We start from the raw sequence: 18,361 nt of genomic DNA, 5'->3' as shown, positions 1-18,361 counted from the left end.
TTAAGGATGGTCTTGGAGGTTGGGCCTGCTAGAATAAACTGAGTCCAACACCTCTACACAGTTATGTTCAACTGGGCTCTCTGATACCAGGAGCAAGGTGGTGAGGTTTGGGATGTTGCAAACTTCAATGGTTATGTGGGGATTTTCACATAGCAAGCTTTGGTACTTGGTTAATCTAGCATTTGTTAAACAGTGATGTCCTTTGGTAGTCATCAAAGTTACCACAGCATGGGGGGTCTTTATATTCAGGTTTTACCTAAGGGTTAGTTTATCTGCTTCTTGTGCTAACAGGGCCGTTGCTGCCACGGCCCTTAGACCTGGGGGCCAGCCTTTGGAAACCCCGTCTAGTTGTTTTGAGAGATAGGCCACTGGCCTTGACCAGGGCCCCATAGTCTGGGTTAAAACTCCAACTGCCATTTTTTTCTCTTTCTGACACATAGAGTGTAAAGAGTTTTGTCAGGTCAGGTAACCTCAGGGCTGGGGCCAACATGAGTTTTTCTTTTAACGCATGAAAAGCTTGTTGCTGTTCGTTGTAATAGATGCAGTTTATCTAATCTACATTTCCTTTTATTAACTATCACCTACCAAAATATTGACTCAAATCCTGCAGCTATTTGATTTCAAGCTTTAAATTGATCTGGTATTCCTCGTGGGACTCCAATTGCGTCTAAATAGACATGAGAGTCGAAAGACCCATAAGGGGCTTCTCTCGCTTTATGATGTCTTATTCTTTTCTTTTTCCTTCTGGTTGATGAAATGCCAGGGTGAAAGGGATAGCCAATTGGACTAAAGTATAAGTGCCATTCCAGTTATTCGGCAGAGTGCCCAGGAAAAGTCCACCACAACACCATCACACATCTGCTCAGGGATGAACAAGGGCTGACTGATTGATAAACTCTTGAAAATTATTAAGCTCACTGCATCCTTTCAGGTCTCCAAGGAATGCTAAGTTTCCTCCTTCTCGTGAGAGACACAAAGTGAACTTAGTGTTGGGAGACGGAGGCTGGATGGCCCTCAGGGGCTGACCTGCCAGGTGCCGGACTTTGGGATGTAGCAGAGAGAGCTCGGCACGACTTATTATTCCAGGCTGTAGAATCCTGGAAAAGAGCTACCATGCAGCCTATGCTTGGTCAACTGGAGGACCACCTTAGTGGAAAGGGGACAATCTGGGCCTCTGGCCTGCCATGTGCACAAGCATAACAATTGCTTTTGTTTAACATGCAGATGGAATATTTGATCCATTTTAACCACACATTTGCATCTTGGTATTCTGTCTTAATTGCTAAAGTTTGTTTTAAGTCTTTAACTTCTATTATTTAACTTCTATGATCCTGTAGTAAAATGAATGTATGGTTTTAGGAAATTACAAAAACCAGTTGGGGCAATCCATCCTTGCTCCTTAGTGGTCCATAGAACATTGGACCAACTATGGCATGAAAGCTCTAATCGGGGGGCAAGACTCCTGGTTGGCACTGGGGTCTTTATTGAAATCTCCCCGGATTAAATGGTCCTAGTTTACTAATACCCCATCTGAGGACACTCAGGAGGGACAGAAGTAATTTTCTGAAGTAAAAAGCTGTCTTTGACTTGGCAAGTCCTCACAGGGTATAACAAGGCAAGCATTAAATGCAACGGTTTGAGGCAAAATTGACTTGGTTATGTTAATAACTAGATGGTCAGCAATAGAATGAGGAAAAAAGAAACAGCAATAGAATAGATTAAATAGTTAAATTTTTCTTAGCTTTAGTTTGGTAGGATTTTCCCCTGGGACTATGGCCCATGACTCTGGAGGGGGCGGCGCTTTCTTGACTCGGGTATGATGAGTCCCTCCTTTTTTTTTTTCTTTTTTTTTTTTTTTTTGCTATATGAACAGCAGTCTTGGTGGTTAGCAGCACAAGGTAGGGGCCTTCCCAGGCTGGCTCGAGTTTTTCTTCTTTCTACCCTTTGATGAGAACGTGATCTTCAGACTGGTGCTGGTTTACCGGAAATTCTAGGGGTAGTATGTGTGCTAAAAGACTTTTAGTTTTTGAGAGAAAGGAAAGTGGAAGATAAACCAAGTATATAATTTTTAAGAAATTGACCTTTTGTTTTAAATGTGGGGACCTTGGCAGTGGACTTTATAGTCCTTAGTGCCTTTTTACTGAGAAATTTCCTTTAACACCTATTTTTTATTAGTTTTTAAACCAAAGAAAGCCAAATATCATTTTACATTTAACAATGCTTCTTGTATGATTTTTATACCACATAAGCTAAATTTTATCTTTATATTAGTGTGTTATTAATGTTAAACCTAATTTTAATGAAACCTTGTAGACATATTTATTTAATTTTAAATGTTTGACCATAAGGTAAGATTTTATAGACTGTTTTTAACCTTTTATAATTTTTGCTAAAGAGCAGGTTGGTGCTTTAAGAAAAACTTGTTATGCTTTTACTTTAATGTCCAGTTCACAGAAAAACTGTATGATACTTCTTTAACTTTAGCTAATATGTTTACATACAGAATTTTCTTTACAATTAATGTTTTAAAACTTACTTAAACATTCAAAACAATAATTTTTTAAACTTTTTAATGTAGGTAAAAATGTACATTCTTATGCCTCCTTATAATCCTTTTACCAAAGATATATTTTACTTTTCTTATACACCTTGCACATAAACTTTTTTTTTTTTTCAATAGTTTTACATTCAGGAGGCCTAGTTACTTTTGAATTATACAACATTTTTTGCATAAATTCTTTTTTATAACATTTTCTCTTTCATGACTTTCGCAGACAATTCCAACATGCCTCAACTTTCTGACTTATTGCAAATATTTCTTTCTTTAAACAATCAGTTAATTTATTTCAGGACAAGAATTTACCATGTAATACTCTTTTTATATAAATTCCTTCTTTTTCCTTTTTTTTTTTTAATCCTTAGGATACTTCTGAACTGGTGAGGTGTGCTCACAATGAAGTTTCTCTAAAAGTTATTTTTTCCCTTTTTTTTTTTTTTTTTTTTTTTTTTTTTCAATAGTTTTACATTCAGGAGGCCTAGTTACTTTGAATTATACAACATTTTTTGCATAAATTCTTTTTTATAACATTTTCTCTTTCATGACTTTCGCAGACAATTCCAACATGCCTCAACTTTCTGACTTATTGCAAATATTTCTTTCTTTAAACAATCAGTTAATTTATTTCAGGACAAGAATTTACCATGTAATACTCTTTTTATATAAATTCCTTCTTTTTCCTTTTTTTTTTTTTTTTTTAATCCTTAGGATACTTCTGAACTGGTGAGGTGTGCTCACAATGAAGTTTCTCTAAAAGTTATTTTTTCCCTTTTTTTTTTTTTTTTTTTTTTTTTTTTTTTAGCAAAGCAGTTGCTGCTACAGATTGAATGCATTTGGACTATCCACGGGTTACTGGGTTAAGGATTTTTGATAGGAAGGCCTCAGTGTTTTTGGGATACGCCTTTGTTTACACTGACAACAAAGTGGTATTGGAGTGTTACAGGGTTGCGGAGAATACCTTCAATTATCAATTATAGGTTTTAAATCTACTTTGGCTTTTAAAGGAATAGGGTACACTTTTTCTTTTCTTAACTACTTGTACTCTCTTTCTTTCTCTCTTTGATTTTGTCTCTCTCTGACTTTCCTTTTGCCTCTGTCTCCTCTCTCTCTGCCTCTCTTTCTCTCTGCCTCTTTCTTTCTCTCTCTCTGCCTCTCTTTCTTTCTCTCTCTCTGCCTCTCTTTCTTTCTCTCTCTCTCTCCTTAACTCCCTCTTTGTCTGTCTCTTCCTCTCTCTTTTTGCCGCTTTTCCTCTCTGTCTCTTTCCTTTCTCTCTCTCTGCTGGTCTTTCCTTGCCTCTGCAAGCCACTTATGCTGCTGTTCTCTCAACCACTGTGTTTTGGGGGCAGGGAGTCTAAAACCAGCTGTAACCAAGTGTCTATGTACGAGAACTGGTCTGGGTTCCCTGGCTTACAGGTTACCTTGTGCCATACCTTTGAAACAAGGGACCTGTCCAGGCTTCCTTCTAATCGCCAACCTACTTCTGATGCTGGCCCGTCTATCTTACACAAAGTTTTAAGTTTTCCTAGTGTCACAGTACTCCATAGTCTCCTTTACATTCTTTTTTGAAAATTTTCAATATAGTTCCTAGTAGGGTAGGCTTATTTGTGCCTGACCTATGCTTCTTTGAGACCAAACACAACGCTCACACCACATGCACACCACAAAATAAAGAACGGGTAAAAAGGGCACACACACACTTCTGCAGTTTGCACCAAACCAAAATCAAAACCAAAATCAAAGTATCCAGAAATCCAAGCCAGGTCAAAACCAAAACCAAAGTATCAAGCAATCTGAGTCAAGTCAAAAACAGAAACCAAAGTGCCGGTACAGGCACACCGTGGGTGATCAGGCCATGCTTCTACTCAAATGGAGTAGGCAAGTTCCCAAGACCAATCCTGTCAAGCAATTCAAACCAAGTCAAAACCAAAACCAAAGTGCTGATAAAGGCACACCGTGGGTGATCAGGCCACGCTTCCACTCAAATGGAGTAGGCAAGTTCCCAAGACCATTCCTGTCAAGCAATTCAAACCAAGTCAAAACCAAAACCAAAGTGCCGATAAAGGCACGCTGTGGATGATCAGGCCATGCTTCTACTCAAACGGAGTGGGCAGGTTTCAAGACTAGTCTTACCAAGTTTTAGATGTCCAGACTCCAAGTGCCTGTTCCTTCCTGGTGTTCAGCCACTGCATTGATCTTCCACAGGGGTCTGCCACACACTGTTCTGGCGAGGCATCCCACTGGGGCAAATGCCTGCTCTCAGGATCCGCGTCACTCGGGCTGGTCGGAGTCCCCCCAAGGCATGTTCCACAGGGCAGGCTTAAGACGCCTAAGGAGCTGCCTCGACCATCTGCCAATCACCTCGCTTCCCGGTCAGGGAACCAAGAAATGTAGCAGGACAAACCAAAGACAAAACTCCTCAGACACCAAGTTAAAGAAGGAAGGGGTTTGTTCGGCTCGGGGCATCGGCAAGACTCCTGTCTCAAGAGCTGAACTCCCCGAGTGAGCAATTCCTGTCCCTTTAAAGGGCTCACAACTCTAAGGGGGTGCGCGTGAGAGGGTTGTGATTGATTGAGCAAGCAGCAGGTACATGACTGGGGGCTGCATGCACCAGTAATTAGATCAGAACAAAACAGGATAGGGATTTTCACAGTGCTTTTCTATACAATGTCTGTAATCTATAGATAACATAACCGATTAGGTCAGGGGTCGATCTTTACCAGGTCCAGGGTGTGGTGCTGGGCTGTGTGCTTGTGGATTTCATTTCTGCCTTTTAGTTTTTACTTGTTCTTTCTTTGGAGGCAGAAATTGGGCATAAGACAATATAATATTAAAATGAAATATTATTATTTAATAATATTATTATTAAATTGAATGAACAGAAAATATAATGGGAAGGATTGCCTTGTATTCTATTAAAATGAAATAGAACAGAAAATATAATGGGAAGGATTGCCTTGTGAAATTTTTTAATCTATATCTATATTTATATAGCTATATATTAGCTATCATGGTATCATGGTGTGCCATCTAGATTCTCCCTCTCCAATAATGAAGCATCCATTATTCCAGCTGTTAGGAGTGTTGGCAGCCAACAGCTTTTAACTGAGTCCTCTCCAGAGCTTTCTCCAGAGAGCTTCCTGGGTGCAACTGTATCCAGTAACTGGTCTGCAGGTATAGGCCTGAAGACTGCAGGTATATAAATGCCTGATCCCCATGTCCAAATTTGGAATAACTCAGGGATCATCTCAACTAGTGTGGAATCAGCTGAGGCCTTTATTGCCACTTCATTGCAGCCCAACTTCTGCCTTTATCCAGTCCTGCTTCCTTCAGTTCTATGCAGGTGCTGATCCCAAGACAATCCCCAATAAATGTCCTGCATATGAATCCCTGTCTCAGAGTCTACTTCCCAGGCATGTATGCATGTACAAGGTCTGAATGTAAAATTATTTTTCACTGTGAGTACTGGCCATAAAATCTTGAAAACCCCTGCACCAGAAGACACTACTAGGATGTTCATTGATTTATTGCTCGTAGAAATGATGATTGGACAAAAACTAAATGCTTGTCAATAGAAGAACCATGGTATAGTCCTACGATGGAAAACTATACAATAATCTGGCCAGGTGCAGTGGCTCACACCTGTAATCCCACCACTTTGGGAGGCCGAGGCAGGCAGATCATTTGAGGTCAGGAGTTTGAGACCAACCTGGTCAACATGGTGAAACCCCATCTCTACTAAAAATACAAAAATTAGCCAGACATAGTGGTAGGCTCCTGTAATCCCAGCTACTCAGGACGCTGAGGCAGGAGAATCACTTGAACCCAGAAAGTGGAGGTTGCCGTGAGCCAAGATTGCACCACTGCACTCCAGCGTGGGTGACAGAGTGAGACTGTCTCCAAAAAAAATAAATAAATAAAAAGAAATTTATATTAAAAAAAGAAATTTTGCCCATTTTAATTGGCATATGATATATAATTGTAGCTTTAATTTACATTATCCTGATGACTAATTATATTGAATAAGCTTTCGTAAAGTTGTTTTGTTTGGTTTTGTTTGGTTTTGTTTTGGAGACAGGGTATCACTCTGTAGCCCAGGCTGGAGTGTAGCGATGGATCATAACTCATTGTAGCCTTGACCTGTGGGTCCAGGTGATCCTCCCACCTCAACCTCCTGAGTAACTGGGACTACAGGTGTGCGCCACCATGCCTGGCTAATTTTTTGAACTTTTTGTATTTTTTGTAGAGATGAGGTTTGCCCAAGCTGGGTTCAAGCAATCTACCTCCCTCGGCCTCCCACATTGCTGGGAGTAGAGACATGAGCCCCCATGCCCTGCTAATTTTTCGAATTTTTTTGTTTTAGTAGAGATGTGGTTTTGTCATGTTCCCTAGGCTGGGCTGCAACTACTGGGCTCAAGCGATCTGCCCAGCTCAGCCTCCCAAAGTACTAGGAATAAAGTCATGAGCCACTGTGCCCTGCCTCTTAAGTTTTAAACAAGAAAATATGTCAACTATTGAATGATGATGAAATCATGTTTTCTACCATGAAAATGATACAGAAAGGATTTTCTGAACTTCCCTGCTCTAAAGCAGTTGTACTCTTTGAAACCAAAACAGGAGTATTAAAAAATACAAATAGGCAAACAAAAAACCCAAGCAGGGGTATTTAGTTGACTCTGTAGGTATGACATTGTGGTTTTTTTTTGTTGTTGTTGTCTGAGATGGAGTCTTGCTCTGTCGCCCAGGCTGCTCTTGCTCTGTCGCCACCACACCTGGCTAATTTTTGTATTTTAGTGGGATGGGGTTTCACCATGTTAGCCAGGCTGGTCTCAAACTCCTGGGCCTCAAGTGATCCGCCTGCTTCAGCCTCCCAAAGTGCTGGGATTATAGGTGTGAGCCACCGCACCCGACCTCGTTGAACCCTAAGTGCCCCATATTGATACAAAAGGCAGTGGCCTGAAGACTCAGGAATGTAATAGCAATGATCTTTTTATTGCCTTTTAATTAGCGGGGCAGGGTGGTGGGTGCCTGTAGTCCCAGTTACTCCAGAGGCTGAGGCGGGAGACTCTCTTGAACTCCGGAGGCTGAGGTTGCAGTGAGCCAAGATCGTGCCACTGCACTCCAGCCTGGGTGACAGAGTAAGACTCCATCTAAAAAAAAGGAAAAAAATAAAATAAAGGAGTTCAGTGAAACTGGCCAAGTTGCATTAGAAGGAGAAAGTCGGTAGAGGTTAGTGTTATAATCTGTAAATATATGTAAGGAATAGATCTAAGGAAGAAACTAAAAAAAAGTAAGCAGAATGAAAGTATGGCCAGTAGTGAAACTATAATTTAGGATAAGAAGTGGTTGCAGCTTTAGGAGAGTTCCCTGCTGGATTGTTTAGTTTTACTTACTTAGGTTTGGTTTTATATTCTACAAAACATATGCAAAGTCTAACACATTGCCTATGTAAATTTACTATGATCTACAAAATCTAATTTAGAAGCTTTATTAGTACTTCAGCTAAGGCACATGTTTAAGGAAAAGCAGAATTTTAGAATGTTAGTAAGTCCTATGTCTAAAAACAATCGATGTAAAACAAATATTCATACTTAGAGAACACAGTGAATCTATTTATAAGGAACTACCAAATGCAAAATAGACTCTAATCAATGTTATATAGTGTTTTCCAAAGCAACAGAGAAGTGGAAATCAGCACATTTGGGGATTAGAGTCTATTGGAAATAGTTACAGATGAAAGTTTTGGGAGAAATCAATAATGCCCACCCCAGTTCTCAGAACCAAGGAATTCAAAGAATTTGAATTACTGAAGCAGAAGTTCACATGGGTAAAAAAGAATGCCATCTAGACTGGATATAACTAAGCTGCTAACTAGAGTGGCTCTGAAAATATCTTCCAAAAAACTTTGCTCTTGTCACTACTGTCACTTTGAATTAAGAGAGAAAGATATATGGCTTAAATGAGTGCACTGCCTGTGAGACAAGGTTTTGTTCCATATGTTAAGCAGCTGTCGAGTAAAATTTGTCATTTTCCAGGACTGAAACAAGAAAGACAGTATTGATATATGTTTTGTTTGTGAAGAGACTGTGCAAAGCTTTGTACCATGATTATTAGCTTATCATTCCTAGGAAACTTCATACCTGGGGCCTAAGAAACCTCACTCAATATTTTTCTTTTTGGCCTACATTTTTGGAATGGGAAGTTACAATGCTAATTTTTTTCCAAGAACTGTGCAGATACCTCTGGGAAACTTTTGTAAGATCCTTTTTAAATATATATAACTTTAGCTGGGCATGGTGGTATATGCCAGTAGTCCTACCTACTGGGAAGGCTGAGGCAAGAGGATCACTTGAGCCCAGGAGTTTAAGGATGAAGTAAGCCATGATCGCACCACTGCACTCCAGTCTGGGTGACAGAGTGGGACCCTGTCTCTATTAAAAAGCAAAAAAAAAATATAACTTCAGAGGGAATAGGAAAAGGAATTTTATTTTTAGCCAGCTGGTCATGGTAGGAGGCTCTTGCAATCACAGCTACTTAGGAGGCTGAGGTGAGCTTGAGCCCAGGAGTTTGAGACCAGCATGAGCAACATAGTGAAACCCCATCTCTAAATCAAGGAAAGAGAATTTTTGCATAGGATGAGGACTTGAGTAGAAGGCCTGGACATGAGGTAACTCATGGAAGGAATGTTTTTTTTTGTTGTTGTTGTTGTTTTATTTTTTGTTTTGTTTTGTTTTTTGTTTTATTCGGAACTGAGAAATTATTAAGATATTAACAAATCCTAGTCCAGATTCAGGGATACTGGGGAGAAAACCCTGACTATTTTTTGTTTGCTTTTTAACTAACTACCTTCCTTCCACTCCAGAAACAACCCCAACTATATATTAATCATTCTCCCCTTTTGAGTATTTTATAATCAAGCCTATAATTGTTTGAAGGACATCTCAAATCTTTTATTACACTACCTATTATTCATTTTGTGAACAGTTGTCCCAGTTCTTAAGTACATAGTTTGTAACAACCTATGTATTTGTTAATTATCACCATTATCAAAAACAGTCAGATGTCTACATATATCCACACAAGGAGGCATTTACAAAGGAAATTCCACAGACATACTGCCTTTTTTCAGTCAGCCAATAATAACCTTGACCCAAGACAATTAGTTTATGTAATAGATTTCTTTTCTCTCATTTTTATTCCTAAACCCCATCTCAGACCCTGAAACCTCAAAAGGAATTGCCTAGAATCATATACTTTATTGGTACTTGATAAATGATGATCAACTGTTGTTATTCCATTAGTCTTCATAATTTTCTCATATTATAAAAAAGACAATCATTTATTTCTATGAGTACTTGTCTTTAATCCTGTTTTATCCTAAACCGTAGAGTCTCTGCAGGAGCTAACCACCCTAATCTTTAATAAAAACAGGGCTCGTTCAGGGTAGAAGCTCAGAGAACTTATAATTTTTTTTGTTTACAGGCTCAGTGGCTCACACCTGTAATCTCTTTTTTTTTTTTTTTTTTGAGATGAAGTTTCCCTCTTGTTGCCCAGGCTAGAATACAGTGGCGTGATATCGACTCACTGCAACCTCCACCTCCTAGGTTCAAGTGATTCTCCTGCCTCAGCCTCCCAAGTAGCTGGGATTACAGGCCCATGCCACCATGCCCAGCTAATACTTTTATATTTTTAGTAGAGACGGGGGTTTCACCATGTTGGCCAGGCTGGTCTCAAACTCCTGACCTCAGGCGATCCACCCACCTCGGCCTCCCAAGTTGCTGAGAACCACCATGCCTGGCCATACCTGCAATCTCAACACTTTGGGAGGCTGAGGCAAGTGGATCACTTGAGCCTAGGCGTTCGAGAACAGCCTGAGCAACATGGCAAAACTGTCTCTACAAAAAAATTCTTTAAAAAATTATCCAGGTGTGGTGGTCCATGCCTGTGATCTCAGCTACTTGGGAGGCTGAGGTGGGAGGATCACCTGAGTCCCAGGAGGTCGAGGCTACAGTGAGCCATGATTGTGCCACTGCACTGTAGCCTGGGCAAGAGAGTGAGACCTGTCTCAAAACAACAACAGCCACCAAAAAAAAAAAAAAAAAAAAAAATTGGTTATTTACTAAAAGACCTTCATGTGAAAGTTACATAAAATACTTTTTCTCCTGGGCCAGGTGTGGTGACTCACACCTGTAATCCCAGAACTTTGAGAGGCTGAGGTGGGAGGATTGCTTGAGTTGAGGAGTTCAAGACCAGCCTGGGCAATGTAGTGAAACTCTCATCTCTACTAAAAGTGAAAAAAGTTAGCGGGGCATAATAGTGTATGCCTGTAGTCCCAGCTACTCATGAGGCTGAGACAGGAGGATTGCTTGAACCCAGGAGGTTGAGGCTGCAGTGAGCTATTATAGCACCACTGCACTCCAGCCTGGGCAACAGAATGAGACCCTGTCTCAAAAATAAATAAATATATAAAGAATACCTTTTTTCTCCTTCTCTCTCTCTCTCTCTCTCTCTCTCTCTCTCTCTCTCTTCTCTCTCCTTCTCCCTCCCTCCCTCCCTCCCTCCCTCCTGTCTTCTCTGGTTTGCAACAGACACAACAGCTGTGTTACAACCACAGAACAAGGTTTTGCAACAGAATGGCCTTGAAATAGAATACTGCCCAGTTGAAACCTTAAGCAATCAAAATGGAATATATGATACCATGCCTGCTAGACTTCACGTGTTGCTTCTTGTAAGGAAAGCTATTGCCTTTTCAGGAGAATGTTACTCTTTAAGTGGCGGTTTACCGTCTCTGTATCAGAGTTCTCAATTGCTGTAATATTCAGACATAGCAGTGCAACTAAGACATAATCCTATTGTCTAAAGTGTTACTTTATGTCACTAAAATGCAGCTTCAGAAAATGTATGTGCACAACTACTTGGTAAAAGTCACTGGTAAAAACTTACTGTAAATGTCTACGTACCTGAACTCCATCAGCACGTGAATTTAATAGCTGCAGTAGTGCTCAGAAACCAAAACCTGTTTGTCAAAAATGCGTTAATCTCTTTCTCTTTCATTTTTTTTTTCTTCAAGAGGCCTCATTACTCAGGCCCCAGATGACTTGCTTGGGTTTCAAAGTGTTTTCTTTTTCCTCAGTTTTCTTTCTGATATGAAATTGAAATGATAAATAGCAACATGTGGGCCACCCTGATACACTGAAAATTCTCCTCAGGCTACACATGGTTCATGATAACTGTGTAATATGCTGCCATTAGTACTGCTTATCTGGCCATCTCAAAATATTTTGTAAACACAGTGTATCCACTCAAGGCCAGCCTAATGGGAGTAACTCTTCCTCATTTTTCTCCATTCCTACATGCATAAGGTTATTTTTAATGTGGAAACTTGAACAATTTTTTTAAAGTTTTTTTTTCAGCAATTGTGGTAGACATTTATAAAATTGACATTTTATAAAAATGTCACACGCCAGTGGCCAACAGTTCAGTAATAGGGCTTTCGTAACCACACACAATGCATCCAGCCAATCATCAGTCTCATACTCTATCAAATAGTTTTAATTGTGTGACTGGCGGCACTATTTTAGGACAATTAGGTGAAACTGAACCCTCAGAATAAGCACGATTCTAGGGCAATATAGAATACCAATTTCCTTTGCTCTTTTTTTTTTTTTTTTTTTCCTATACAAGATTTTTGATTTCTTGACTGGTTGGAATAACTTACTTTAGGTGATCTTGGCATTGGTTGAGTTTTTCTATAAATTAAGAATTGTGTTAAGTAGTTTAATGGAAACTCATGTACCGAATAAGCTGTTATAAGCACTCTTAAATCCTTCCTTATATAGCACTTGAAGCTGTAAGAAGTTACATAAAATTGTCTTCACTTAATCTATTTTGTTTCATAATGAAAAGTGATTGTTCACCTGTTACATGTAACAGGACCAAAGGATGCTGAAAGTTTGACCTGAAAAGTGAAGAATCTCTTGCATTTGTGACAGTGTCTATATAATACAAAGAAAAGTGAAGATTTGATGTGTACTCAGTTCTAGTTATTTTGAGAAATGGGGAAAATTAGTCTGGACTTTGTGGTCTAAATTATTTCATTTGGATTGGACTCTTGGGTTTGACTCTTTACATTAAAAATAATACTATTGCTCAAAAAAAAAAAAAAAAGGCAATATGTCCATGTTGCTGATTCTCATCAGAAAAACGAAAGCAAACGAAAGCAACTATTGAAGTCTCCAGCAAGAATAAGTAACCACATATATTCCTCTTACATGCATAACAAAGCAAATGTAGTCATTCAACTTGCAGGAAAGAATAATCTATCTCACACTATGATTTTCATTTTGTTTTTCCCAGATTGAAGGAAAACCTTATTTGGAAGTTTATCTGCATTTTAAAGCCCATTAATAAAAAGGATCTGGAGTTCAACTCTTATGAAATCTCACTATGATTCTTTAGCTAAAAGTTTCTTGGCTTAGCCTTAGACTTATGATTCAGATTATTCTCGGTCTGCTGGCTTAGTTCAGAAACTAAACACCCTGTACAACTCTGAATTAGAAGTCACAAAAAAACCCACTACTTTTCTTAACTACATGTGTTTTATAAGAAGATTACGCCTTCTAAAATTAGCTCTATGATGGCAAAACAGCTGGATGAAAGGAAAATTCAGAGACTCGTTTTGCTGTTTCAGACATATAAATTCAACTGCCTCTTTGATTCTTAATCTCCATATGTTTTTGTATAAGACACACAAAACTATGGTACATATGTATTTGAGTATAATATGCATGGGTTTTTTATTTGCTGCTACATATTAGCAATCTAAAAATAGAAATACTTTTCATTTTTAAATAATGAGGTTTCATGTATAATCTTGTAAGAATGAGAATTGAACTCATTTTTTTTTTTTAAGCAAAGTTTGCCTTTTGCTAAAAGATACTGTCAGAGACCCTGATATTGTATTTTTACCCAGTCTGACAATCTTTGTCTTTTTCTCACTCTATCTAGTCTCACTCTATCCCCTGGGCTGGAGTGCAATAGTGTGCTCTCGGTTCACTGCAACCTCCAGCTCCTTGGTTCAAGCGATTCTCCTGCCTCAGCCTCCTGAGTAGCTGGGACTACAGGCGTGTGCCACCACACTCAGCTAATTTTTGTATTTTTAGTAGAGATGGGGTTTCACTACATTGGCCAGGCTTTTGAAATCCTGACCTTGTGATCCCCCCACCTCAGCCTCCCAAAGTACTGGGATTACAGGTGTGAGCCACTGCGCCCGGCCTGAAAATATATTTTTTTAAAGTTCTGCAAAAAAGATAATAGCTGGGTACTGTGGCTCATGCCTGTAATCCCAGCACTTTGGGAGGCTAAGGCAGGCGGATTGCCTGAGGTCAGGTGTTTGAGACCAGCCTGGGCAACTTGGTGAAACCCCAACTCTACAAAAAATACAAAAATTAATTGGCATAGTGGCACACGCCTGTGATCACAGCTACTCAAGAGGCTGAGGTAGGAGATAGCTTGAGCCCGAGAGGCAGAGGCTACAGTGAGCCAAGATCATGCCACTGCCCTCTAGCCTGGGCAACAGAGACAAGGGCAACAGAGACCCTTGTCTCAAAAAATAAAAATATATGTATATGTAATTGATATTTAAAAGGAGGTGGTGTCTTACTATGTTGCCCTGGCTGGAGTGCAGTGGTTTTTCACAGACAGGACCTGACTGCTGAAGAACTCATTCCTTATTTATTTTATTTTATCTTATTTCTTTTGAGACAGAACTTCACTCTGTTGCCCAGTCTGGAGTGCAGTGATACGTTCTTGGCTCATTGCAACCTCTGCCTCCCAGGTTCAAGCAATTCTCCTGCCTCAGCCTCCCGAGTAGCTGGGATTACAGGTGTGCTCCACCACACCCAGCTAATTGTTGTATTTTTGGTAGAGACAGGGTTTCACTGTGTTGGCCAGGCTGGTCTCAAACTCCTCACTTCAAGTGACACATCCGCCTTGGCCTCCCAAAATATTGGGATTCCAGGCATGAGCCACTGCTCCTGGCCTCATTCCTTTTTTGTTACTCTTAGCATTTCATCATATGGATGTGCTACAGTTTCTCCATTTACCAGTTGAGGGACATCTGGGCTATTTCCAGGTTTTGGTTGTGACAAACAAAGCTACCACAAACATTTGTGTTCAGGTTTTCAGTGAACAATTTTAACTTCACTATGGTAAATACCTAGGAGTGAGAGTGCTGGGCCTCGGGTAATTCTATATTTAACTGTATTTTTAAAACTGCCAACCAAGCATGGTGGCTCACGCCTGTAATCCCAGCACTTTGGGAGGCCGAGGTGGGTGGATCATTTGAAGTCAGCAGTTTGAGACCAGCCTGGCCAACATGGTAAAACCCCATCTCTACTTAAAAATTCCAGAATTAGCTGGGTGTGGTGGCAGGTGCCTGTAGTCCCAGCTACATGGTAGGCTGAGACAAGAGAATCGCTTGAACCCAGGAGGCGCAATTGAATTCAACTCAATTGCAGTGAGTTGAGATTGCGCCATTGTGCTCCAGCCTGGGTGACAAAGCGAGACTCCATCTCAAAAAAAGAAAAAAGACACCCTTAAGAGAATGAAAAGACAACTCATATAGAGAAAATATTTTTCCCTCTCTGTCTTCTCTGTCTTGCGGATATGCAAATCACATATCTGACATTTGACTTATGTCCAGAATATATAAAGAACTCCCAAAACTTGACAATAAGAAAACAAATAGCCCAATAAAATAATGGACAAAAGACTTGAGTAGACATTTAACCAAAGAAGAGGCATGGCTGAAAAACAGACACATGAAAAATTGCTTAACAACATTAGTCATTAGGGAAATGCAAATTAAAACCACAAAAAAACACTACTACACGACTGTTAGAATAACTAAAATAAACAAAGCTACTACAAACATTTGTGTTCAAATTTTCAGGTGAACAATTTTAACTTCACCTATGGTAAATACCTAGAAGTGAGAGTATTGGGCCTCAGGTAATTCTATGTTTAACTGTATTTTTTTTTTTTTTTAGACGAGTCTCTCTCTGTCACCCAGGCTGGAGGGCAGTGGCGCGATCTCAGCTCACTGCAAGCTCCGCCTCCCAGGTTCACGCCATTCTCCTGCCTCAGCCTCCCAAGTAGCTGGCACTACAGGCTCCCACCACCTCGCCCAGCTAATTCTTTTTGTATTTTTAGTAGAGACGGGGTTTCACCGTATTAGCCAGGATGGTCTCGATCTCCTGACCTCATGATCCACCCTCCTCGGCCTCCCAAAGTGCTGGGATTACAGGTGTGAGCCACTGCACCCGACCATTTAACTGTATTTTTAAAACTGCCAACCTGTAATCCCAGCACTTTGGGAGGCCGAGGTTGGTGGATCATTTGAGGTCAGCAGTTCGAGACTAGCCTGGCCAACAGGGTAAAACCCTACCTCTACTAAAAGTACAAAAATTAGCTGGGTATGGTGGCAAGCGCCTGTAGTTCCAGCTACTCGGGAGGCTGAGACAGGAGAATCGCTTGAATCGGGAGGTGGAGGTTGCAGTGAGCTGAGATCACGCCACTGCATTCCAGCCCGGGTGACAGAGCGAGATTGTCTCAAAAGGAAAAAAAGAAAAAACAAAACAAAAAACTTCCAAACTGTTTTCTAGAGTGTCTGTGTCACTATCCATTGCCATTATCAATGTATGAAAGAAACCAGTAGCTCCCTATTTTCACCAGCGCTTGAAATTGTCAGACTGTTTATTTTAGTTATTCTAACAGTTGTGTAGTAGTATTTTTTGTGCTTTTAATTTGCATTTCTCTAATGACTGATGTTGTTAAGCAACTTTTCATGTATCTGTTTTTCAGCCATGCCTCTTCCTTGGTTAAATGTCTATTCAATTCTTTTGCCTATTATTTTATTGGGCTGTTTGTTTTCTTATTAAGTTTTGAGAGTTCTTTATGCATTCTGGACACAAGTCAAATGTCAGATACGTTATTTGCATATCTGCAAAACAGAGAGAAATATTTTCTCTCTCTGTATGAGTTGTCTTTTCATTCTAAGAGTATCTTTTTTTTTTTTTTGAGATGGAGTCTCGCTTTGTCACCCAGGCTGGAGCACAATAGCTCAATCTTGGCTCACTTTAACCTCTGCCTCCCGGGTTCAACCCATTCTCCTTCCTCAGCCTCCCAAGTAGCTGGGACTACAGGCATGTGCCATCATGCCCAGCTAATTTTTGTATTTTTAGTAGAAACAGGGTTTCACCATGTTGACCAAGCTGGTCTTGAACTCCTGACCTCAAAGATCCACCTGCCTCAGCCTCCCAAAGTGCTGGGATTACAGACATAATACAACATTTTTGTTTTGATGAAATCCAGATTGTCAGCTTTGCTTCTATGGATCATGTTTTTGATGTTCTATCTAATAACTCTGTGCCTAACCCAAAGTTGCGTATATATTTTTCCTGTATTTTATTCTAAAAGTTTTATTTAAGTCTCTGACCCATTTTGAGTTTATTTTTTGTATGAATCCTTGTCTTTTAATTGGATAATTTAATCCTTTCATATTTGATGTAATTGTTGATGTATTTGAATTGGTAACTATCGTCCTATATTGTGCTTTCTGCAGGTTCCTTTCCTTTTTTGTAGTTTACTTTCCTTTTTTGCCTTCTTTTGAATTATTTTCTTTTTCATTTCAACTTTTCTTCCTCTACTAGTTGGTAATTTATACTCAGTTTTTGCTTTCTTTTCATGGCTAGTTAACGGTGCTATTTAAAGTTTGGTTTTAGGCCCAGGACAGTGGCTCATGCGTATAATCTCAACACTTTTAGGGACTGAGGTGGGAGGATCACTTAAGCACAAGAGTTCGAAACTAGCCTGGGCAACATAGTCAGACCTCATCTCTACAAAAAATAAAACCAAAAATTAACCCAGCATGGTGTCACATGCCTGTAGTCCTAGCTACTTGGAAGGCTAAGGCAGGAGGATCACTTAAACCTGGGAGTTCAAGGCTACAGTGAGCTGTGATCATACCATTGCACTCTAGTCAGGGCAACAGAGTGAGACTCTGTCTCAAAAAAAAAAAAAAGAAAAATGAAAAGAAAAAGTGTGGTCTTAAATAATTAGTATCAAGCTGGGAGCTTGTTATAAATGTAAATTGTTAGGCCCTCCCCCAGACCTTTTGAATCCTGCTTGTTTTTTTTTTTTAAATAAAGGTCTCAAGCCCAGGCTGGAGTACAGTGGTGCCATCAGGACTCACTGCAGCCTCAAACTCCCTGAGTCAAGGGAGTCACTGCACCTGGCCAGGATTGGTTTCTTAAGTACATTATTTAGAATTTCCTTTTATGAATATTGTGGAAGCAAAATCTCTCACTTAATTTGCTTTAAATGCCTGTTTTTCATCTTCCTTTTTGAAAGCTTTTTTTTTCTTTTTCTTTTTTTTCTTTTTTTTGAGATGGAGTCTTGCTCTGTGGCCCAGGCTGGAGTGCAGTGGCTGGATCTTGGCTCACTGCAGCCTCCACCTCCCCGGTTCAAGCAATTCTCGCACCTAACCTCCCGAGTAGCTGGGATTATAGGTGCACGCCACCACACCTGGCTAATTTTTGTATTTTTAGTAGAGGTAGCATTTCAACATGTTGGCCAGTTTGCTCTTGAACTCCTGACCTCAAGTGATCCACCCACCTCTGCCTCCCAAAGTGCTGGGATTAGGGGCATGAGCCACTGCGCCTGCCAAAAGCTATTTTTTGAAGGGTAAAATTCTTAAGTTTGCACTTATTTTTTTTCTCTTGTGAAGTCAGCAGTAAATCTGCTTCT

General features: G+C 39.9%; 2 long non-coding RNA genes across 2 annotated transcripts in view; one reads left to right on the top strand and one right to left on the bottom strand.

Moving 5' to 3' along the window:
* The window catches only part of LOC117070486, a 36,309-nt gene that overhangs the window by 13,174 nt on the left and 4,774 nt on the right, over positions 1 to 18,361 (top strand). The window lies entirely within an intron of this gene.
* LOC117070485 lies at positions 7,526 to 11,717 on the bottom strand. The gene is made up of 2 exons (XR_004431936.1): positions 11,515 to 11,717; positions 7,526 to 7,704 (listed from the first exon to the last, which is right to left on the bottom strand). It is a non-coding gene; the product is annotated as an uncharacterized LOC117070485 (long non-coding RNA).

The sequence above is a fragment of the Trachypithecus francoisi genome, unplaced genomic scaffold (assembly GCF_009764315.1).
Source record: "Trachypithecus francoisi isolate TF-2019V2 unplaced genomic scaffold, Tfra_2.0 Lachesis_group3, whole genome shotgun sequence".
Lineage (NCBI taxonomy): Eukaryota > Metazoa > Chordata > Mammalia > Primates > Cercopithecidae > Trachypithecus > Trachypithecus francoisi.
The sequence above is the reverse complement of the archived record's forward strand: the minus strand, read 5'-3'. Positions and strand labels throughout refer to the sequence as shown.